A 9,844-nucleotide genomic window follows, 5' to 3' on the forward strand; every position below is an offset into this window, starting at 1 on the left:
GCCTCTTGGAATTACTGGACTGACCGCTTGAATTGGCGGATTGCCCCTTCGAAACGCCGGACTTGACCAATTCCAGTGACTTCAATGCCAGACTGCCCCTTCCAAATGTCGAACCGTACCAAACTTCAGTGTCGGACTGCCCCTTCCAAATGTCGGATTGATGTTCTGTGCTGGACTACCTCATGGAACTGTCAAACTGACTGCTTGAAATGTCTGACTGTTCATACTGTCATGAGAAGATATGAAGCAATTGCATTCGTAACAAAAAGAATGGACATTTCATTAGCTGGCTGCTATGATAGAGTTTATTCAATTGTACAAAACGAATGGATATTTCACTCTTTAAAACTCACTACTTAACATTTGTTTCAAACATACATATCAAACTCAAAAATACATATCAATTAAAAAATGCATCTTAAAAAAAATACTCATAGCCTTTACATGATAACAGAAGAATGGACATTTTATTAACTGCTCTTATGATAGAGTAGCTTTAATTGTACAAAAAGAATGGACATTTCACTATTTGAATCTCAGTACTTAACATTTGTTTCAAACATACATATCGAACTCAAAAATACATATCAATTGAAAAATACCTCTCAAAAAAAGGTTCATAACCTTTGCAACTTGTGTTAGTCACTTTTCAAATTACATATTCGGGTATCATCTAAAAAATGCATGCCAATCACTTTCTTTGCCTCAGCCATTTTTTTGGCCAGCTTGCAATACCCTTTCCCTTTACAACAGGTTTCTCCCTAGTCCTTTCCTAATGGATATCTCCCTCTCTTTGCGATTGTAAATTCCACATTGATTCCTCATGCAAAGTTGTCATAACTTCAATCTGGTGGTTTTTGCTCTTGCCATTTCTGCTCTCTGTTCTCCTCTCATTTTTCTTATCAGTCTTGCTCTCTCTTTCCTCATCTCCACCATCTCCCTCCTCAGTTTCGTTTTCCTCATGTCCACCATCTCCCTCCTCAATCTCAATTTCCTCATCTCCACTATCTCCCTCCTTGCTCTTGCTTTCATCATCTCTCTCCTCGCTCTCGCTTCCACCATCTTCTCGACATCTATCTCCATAGGAGTGTTCTGCAATAGCAAATCATGGGTTGCCTGTACATAACATCTAGATTTCCCTACTAATATTTCACCATTAAGTGTAGCTTGTAGCATCCTTATACAGGCTAATCGTTATAAGTAGACAATAAAAAATAAAATAGATAATTACTTTGAATACATATTAGGCCAATAAAAACGAAAATACATAAATTAGATAATATATCAATCTCCTCTCGTCATCATGGATTGTGAGGGGGGGCACATTTGATTGTGACTGCAAAGGGAGCACATGGGAGTATTTCTATCATCATGGCCTGCGAGGGGGGCACATTTGATTATAACTGCGAAGGGGCACACATGGGCGTATTTCTATACTATGGGTGAACATGTTGTACCAAGTCATATATTCATTTGTAGGCATTCCACCATATTTGTCTACGTCTTCTTTGACAACATTGTGTTCTTATTGCCGCTAGTTGCTTCTCTCGCTGCTCAACTCGTCAATCCAACTTGTGGGGCGTTAACCGATATTTTCCCTCTTATCCCACTTAGGTGGCCCAACAAGAATCACCTGCTTCTTCCCTAATTGCCACAATACACGATCAAGCATATAGTACTCTGCAATATGGAAACTTATCAAATATAATCAGCACAACGCGTTTTCTTTACTGAGGGTATCTAATGGGTTATACTTCTCATATGGTTGTCAAGTCACCTACAACAAAAACATTACACAATAATCACTTATTTGTATTTGCCTTAGATATATTACCTACAATTATATAAGCACACACGCAAACCACCAACCATATTTGTATTTACATTTGATATATTACCTACAATTACAAAATCACACAAGCAAATTACTAACCATGTCATTTGAGATGTCATCAAACGTTGTTAAAGGGGGTCTTTGCTACGTGCTTGTTTCTTTCACTTGCAAGCTATAGGCATTTCTATGGTGATAGGTATAGGCTTGGTGCCTAAAGTTGAAAAATGCTTATAGATCCAACACTACAAAAAAAATAGTTAGAATGTGAAAAAATAGTTAGAAGCAATTAGTTTGAAGTCAAAGAAATTATAAATATCTAAATATTGACTATAAAACATAGTCAAAATTACTTGTAGTAGTGTTGCTGACCCACTAAAATGTCTATCCCCGTCCACGACCTTAGATATTGAACGATATAAGAAGGCAAGCGCTGCTGCACCCTATACATACTTATCTGCCTCATCGAGATCTCAGGACAGTTGCAAGTAACTTGTAAGCGTCAATCCTTGAGATGCGTCGACAAATATAGTTGTGCTGACTAAATAAATGAGATAAGTTCAAGTGTGTTGAAGCAATTTTAATTTGGTAACCTTTTAGTTGCCCGAATTTCATCATCAATCAAGTATGTCTAAGACGGCTCAACTTATCACCTTTAAGGCAATCTCTCAAATACTCCATGATGAAAACATCGTACGAGGTTGGAGTCATCTCATCAACAGTTAAACGTGCAGTATTTGTCACCTTGCAACATTTCTCTATAAAGGCCCCTCAATAGACTGCAATCGATATGGGAGACCCCAATATTTATCAAGGAGCTCAATTTGGTCTTTTAAATCAATACTACATGTTGTAAATCTAGCTGTCATTTTCCTAGGGTCTTAGTAGATTTATTAATACGAAAGTTTCGTTTCTTTTGAAGTGAACTTCAATAAGAAATGACAATACTTATTAACAATATAAGAATTTCCTAATTAATGTAAATCATGAACTAAAGTAAATAGATTGTCGTACATTTTTCATGTGCTCGGACGAAGTGGATAGGCCCCTTGTTCCTTTTAACTGTTTTGGGTCTTGCATCGTTAAATCTATTTATATTATCAGAGTTTTACAAGTGCACATCACATCAATTAAGAGAATATATACTTATGAATTGGTATACATATGAATTGGCAAAAAGAGAATAATATATGTACTAACTAAAAAGAGAATAATAAAAAAAACAAATATAAGTATATATGTGCTCCAAAAACGTAAAATTAACATAAGTTGAACAAATATTAAAAACGAACACCATTAATATATGTAATAACAAAACTTCCCATTAGTGGGTGCTCAATTTGGTCTTTTAAATCAATACTATATGTCGTAGATCTAGCTGCCATTTTCCTAAGGTCTTAGTTGATTTATTAATACGCAAATTTTGTTTCTTTTGAAGTGATGTTCAATAAGAAATGACAATACTTATTAGCAATATAAGAGTTTCCTAATTAATGTAAATCATGAACTAAAGTAAATAGATTGTCGTACATTTTTCATGTGCTCGGACGAAGTGGATAGGCCCCTTGTTCTTCTTGACTGTTCTGGGTCTTGCATCGCTAAATTTATTTATATTATCAGAGTTTTACAAGTGCACATCACATCAATTAAGAGAATACATACATATGAATTGGCAAAAAGAGAATAATATATGTACTAACTAAAAAGAGAATTATAAAAAAAACAAGTATAAAGTATATGTGCCCCAAAAGAGCAAAATTAACATAAGTGAAACAAATACTAAAAACGAACACCATTAATATATGTAATAACAAAACTTCCCACTAGTGAGTGCTACAAATTAAAACTACAAAATAAAGAAGATAAATACAAGTATATGCCTTCAAGTGGATGCTTTACGTGTTGCCTTATTATGAATAGTTCCTTTGCACCGATTGCATTGAATAGGTTGCACAGGTACTTCTTGCTTCTTTTTAGGTCGGCCAGGGGGCACCTTGAGTGATGTGGAAGCACTCTTACTCCCTCTGAAGGAAGCTGCATATGTAAACTACATCCAGACAAGTCGATTAAGGTAACTGGCATGATAGTTACAGAATATGTTTCACGAAATTTTGCAACTGTGAAATATTATTTACAATAGTCAACAGGATCCCTATTCATTCCTTGAAGGGCTTTACAAGCATGCTTGCAAGGCAAACCCGTTATTTGCCAACCTCGACATTCACAATCTCGTGCAATAATATTTACCTTATAATTCATGCGATCACCTCTTGCTTCATACACTACTCCATTTGATGCCACAGTGACCCTCACGGAAAGGGTTTGCTTTATGATCTTTCTTAGTTCGTTTTGAGCTTTCGGGGTAAGTGTTGTAGTCCATGTTTCAATTTTCAAGCTGCAAGTGGTCATTAGTTCCATGATTTGTCCCCTAATCAGATCAACGCACTGGAAAATTGGCATATCTCGTGCTTCTAGAATCCACTTGTTATATGACTCAACCACATTGGTTGTTACTTGGTCATATCGATTACCCCTGAACTGTGATGTGGCCCAACGGTTTTGTGATGCTTTCATGAACCACTTGAATGCGTCCTCAGAAAGTGATCTAATTTCCATTATCTTATCAAAATACTCTTGCTACGTATATGCTCTACATGCTCTGATAAAGGCACATACAACCGCCATCTTAACATGATGAGCATTCTCAAAAACTTGACAGATAGTATCAACTAAATCAGGATGTCTATCTAATAAAAAAGTAATTTCACGATCCGTCCCAATAGCAATCTTTAGAGATTCCATAAACCATAACCAGTTATTGGTACTTTCGGCATCGACAATTGCGAATGCAACGAAAAACATTTGTCCATCCCCATCGAGTGAGTTGGCAGCAAGTAGAGTCCGAAGGTATCGTGTCTTTAGTGATATCTCATCGAGAAATAAAAGTGAACAACATCCATTTTTTAAACCATGTATTGACCCATAAAAGCTTAAGAAGAATAGTTGAAATCTACCACCTGGTCATACTTGTACTGTTGCATAACTACTAGGATTCGTCTCCATCACACGGTTTACATATGCTAGTAACTGGTTGTATGCCTCCTCTTGAGAACCATGCATGTCTTTGATGGCTATTTCTTTTACTCGCCAGGCATTCCAATAGGGTATTTCTAACCTATAATCTCGAGACAAATCACTCAAGATTTCTTTAGCCTTGTAATGCGCAGTATCACTTAATTTATCCTTCATTAAAGATGCAACAAATTTTTGTGAAGCTCTTCTCTGTACATCATTGCTTGTCCCAATATTACATGAGTGATATTTTTCCATGTTTGGATTCTAAAAACATTCATCTTGTCAAGCTTCCCAGCATACATCACCTTTGCATTTTTCCCTTATATGATACCCTTCATTTTTAACAAGACAGAATTTGAAATGGTTTGCTATATCAAACTCACTAACGGCTTTTAAAAAATCTTCTAAAAATCCAAATTGTTGCCCTATCCCACAAGTGCATCCTCCCATGTGCTAAGCAACCTTGTTGGATTGCTTTGTTAAGAGCCAGAGACCAAAACATTAAAGGATTGTGGGGGTCTGACATCTTCGACTGCCATAGTATTATGTGAAATAGTTTCACCCCTACGTTCACTCCCATCAAATACATAGACGAACACTTGATTCTCGCCTTCATGGGCATTCAACAACCTAACAATATCATCGTCAATTAATAGGTTCACCATAAATCTTCTATTTTTCGAGACAAAATACCTCAGTGACATCAAGTGATGTCAAATGAAAAACACTCTGCTACTTATTTTCGCATGTCATCTAACCTAGTTCTACAATCAGTGAAAAAGGTAAATGCATCACTACCAATATAATCTAACGTGTCATCGACACTTGCTCGAAAATCTCCACTGAAAACGCAATAAATTAATCTGCTATCACCCATTTTCTTTTATCCTACACAACATTTGTAATAACTTACTCCATACATTGCATGTACGTCTTAAATATTGACCTTGAACTTGCTCAAAGTTTGGTAGGCTCAAGTTAGATTTTCTAAAAAAAAAAAAGCTACATCTAAATTTTAAAAAGAGCTAGGCTTATTCTTTTTTAATGACAAATTATATTTTAACAAGAGCTAGGCAAATTTTAAGAAAGATTTTTGTAACAATAATTGCTACTAAATTTTAATAAATGAAAGAGGATGGTTCATCATCTACGAGATCAACATAATACGGTAAAAATAACCCAAAAATTATTACCACCAATAATATTCATACCTTAAAATGACAATATCCATAACAAATTAATAATAAAAAAGTGAATACATCTTAAACCATGAGCAATCCATTCCTTTAATTGTCAATGACAAATTAAATACAGCCAATTTCGCCAAATAAAAACCCAACAACAGATTTTAGGGAAAGGTTTTGATCCCCATTTTGATCTGAAACAACATAAATTTAAAGACAATCAACAAGCTTCTAATCTACATTTTCACGCCAAGCTTTACCCCCAAAGTTGAAGTTACAACATAAATATTAAATAAAATATATTTTAAATATTATATTGAAATATTTTTTCATACCTGGGGCTCAGAAATCAAGCTCGACCTTTGATGGGGCTCGTTTCGAGAGAGAGTAGTGCTCTTTGGGACCTTCCTAAAGACAGTGACATAGTTGTAGGACCTTCGATTGTAAAGAGAGGGGGAGAGAAAAACATGGTGCTTTGTAAGACTTGTAGAAAGAGAGATTAAGAAAAAAAACTGAGTTTTGGCCTTAGTAGAAAAAGTGAGTGTGGCCTTAATAGAGAGAGAGAGAGAGAGTAAAAAAATAGATCGAGAGAGAGAGTGAATGGGGCCTTCGTAGACAGAGAGAGAGAGAGAAGAGCTCATATTGTGCCTCACAAGAGAGAGAAACGACCCTCTTATTGTGCCCAACTAGAGAGAAAATACGCTATTGTGCTCCGGTAGAAAGAGAAACAGCTTCGTTTTGCGCCATGCTAGAGAGAAAAAGACAACAATTGTGAGCCTTGGTAGAGAGAGAGAGGGAAAATCATGAGCTTGGTGGAGGCACGAATGGGAAAATCGTGAGCATTGTAGAGAGGAAAAGGGGAAAATTCGTACAGAGGGAAAGGGGAAAATCGCGGGGAAAAAAGAAATGGCTTTAAGGTAAAAAAATCGTGAGAGATATGGGTTTAGGATGAAAAGTACAAGGGATAGTAGTTTAGTCTTTATTTCACTTTTTTTTGGATCGGGGGTTACTAGCTAAAAAAATTGGTTTTGGGGAAAAATGTGTTATAAAAAATTAGCATGGGGTAAAGTACCTCGAAAGTCCATAGTTGAGGGTTTTAAGCAATTTTCCCTAAAAACTTATCCTAATTTTGGAGGAGATGATTTTGGTCAATCAAACATGACTTAAGAATTAAAAAGATCATGATAATTATAAATCTTGTTTTATTTTGAAATATTAGGATAATAGATAGGCAGCAAACATACCCTTAGGATTTACCTAAGAACATATTATGGTATTAAAAAAAATTATATTATGAGATTTTAAACGCTCAAAAAATTTAAACGATCTCTATACCTTAAATTTTTGGGCATATGCACAGTGCATTTTAAATTCTTCGTTATTTAAGTTGGCCTTTGAAGACACTACTCCTTGAAAAATCTAGGCCCAAAAGCACTAAAAGTTGTGTCAAATTGGGTGGGATCGATACAATCCAAACTAACCATGTCACAATTATTCTTGACCATTGGATGTGAAATTGGATTATTGTATTTATTCTATTGATCAAGTATAAATTTCAAAAAAAAAAATTATCGAACTTTGTGACATCAAAGCTACAAGCTTTCACGTCGGATGGTTATAAATAATTGTAACTTCCTTATATCAAAGGTAAATGGTCTCATTGTATACAATCCTATAATAACATGGGTGTCGTTTGTATAAATTTGAGGGTCCTAAACCATCAAAGTAAGGTGCACCTAAATAGTATCGAAAGATGGTTTGTCAATAGCAAAAGTGTTTGTGATAACCTGAAAATTTGTATTTTTATCTCTAATTATAAAATTTAAAGCTTTATAAATAGTATAGATTGAGCATATCTATAAAGACTTTAAAATATTGAAAATTAACAACCTAAATTTGCATTGCAAGATGCACTATTTTCCATAATTGAATTCCATATTTTCTCATGTCTATACATCTCAAGGTTGAGATGATAGATTTGAGGGCCTTACGACATAGAAACAAATTTTTGAGACGTGCCTTGATTTGATGTTTAGGGCCTCAACCTTATATAAACATTTTCCTTATAATACATGTTTAAATGCTACTTATAAAATATGCTACAAATTATTTTGAGATGCGGCTTAATTTGATTGCTCAGGGCCTCAACCTTATATAAACTCTTTCTTAATGATATATGTTTAAATGCTACTTATAAAATATATTACAAATTATATATATTCTTTATATATTTACCCAGATTGATTTGGACTAGTGTTGGATTCCACGAACTAGCCTTGGAACCCATAACTGATTCAGGTGACTAGCCCTGACTGGGCAGGTCTTGACCGGGCTAAAAAAGGTTTAAATAATCTAAAAAAAACCTAAAAAATCTAAAAAACATGTTTAAAGTGTAATTAAATAAAATACTTCCAAATGAAATAAAAAAAAGTAGTGAAAAAAGAGATTTTAAAAATCAATTTGTGTTCAGGGGTATTTTAGAAATAATCCAAAAAGATGGAAAAATGTTAAATTTTGTTTTTTTTGTTTTTAGATCAGTGGGAAATATAGGACCCTACCAATTTTTAGAAATAATTAGTGATTTTTTTCGAATGTGTCAATGGGAATGGAAACCAAGCAATTGACGCTACCACCACGACCTCAACCCCATTTCTTGGTTAAAAGAAATATTTATAGCTAAAATACTTTCCAATCTTTTTCAAAACAATAGAGAATAATAAAAAGGAAAAAGTTTATATAGAGCCGGGGCTCTAAACAATCAAATTAGAGCCCACCTCAAAAATTTTATTCGAAGATATTGTTTTGATGCCCAATTATCCTCAAATTGATATCTCAGCATCAAGATGCATGGACGATGCCCAAATATCTTCAAATTGATCATCTCGACATCAAGATGCGTGAAATGGATTTCAAGTTTTGAAAATAGTACATCGTGTATCGCATTTTTGACCGTCAATTTTCAAGTTTTCATAGATCTGCTTGATCTACAGTATTTTTTAAGCTTTAAATTTTATAATTAAATATGAAAATATATTTTAAGGTTATCGCAAAGATTTTCAGTATTAAAACCACATTTCTCGACACTATTTGAAGATGCACTTTACTTTGATGGTTAGAGCCTCAACTCTATACAAACCGCACCCCATTAAAACAATCGGTTACAAAACAAAAAAATTCCTTTTTTGATTTTTTACAACTTTTTTGATTTTTTTTTTTAAGTTAGGTGGTCAAGTCAGTTGACCACACTAAACCGCCAAAACCAACCACAGCCAATGGCCAGTTTCAAGTTCCAACTAACACAACTGGTTCCGGTACAACCCGATTGCGTTGTCGAATAATGGTTTGGATCAAGAGTTTAAAAGATGGCGAGTCGAGCCAAAATTACCCCAGCTAACATGGAATCGAAAATTACCCGAGTTGACATGGAATCGAAAATCAGGCGTATGTCGACATAGGAATCGGCCATCTACAGAAATCGGCCATGTGCGCAATGTCAAAAATCGGGCGTGCCAAGAGAAAAATAGGTGGTTCTCAACAATACAACCATCATATGCACATCATTACTCTTGCACACCACGCAATGTCAAAAATCGGGCGTGCCAAGAGAAAAGTAGGTGGTTCTCAACAATACAACCATCATATGCATCATTACTCTTGCACACCACGCCTAGCTCCAATAACGTTGAGAGGAGCAGCAGCCTCCCACGCTTTCAATAACGTACCGCCGGTACGCAAGGAAAATCATGGGTTTTAT

Source organism: Amborella trichopoda, chromosome 11 (assembly GCF_054954075.1).
Source record: "Amborella trichopoda isolate Santa Cruz 75 chromosome 11, AtrichopodaSantaCruz75HAP2 v2.0, whole genome shotgun sequence".
NCBI lineage: Eukaryota > Viridiplantae > Streptophyta > Magnoliopsida > Amborellales > Amborellaceae > Amborella > Amborella trichopoda.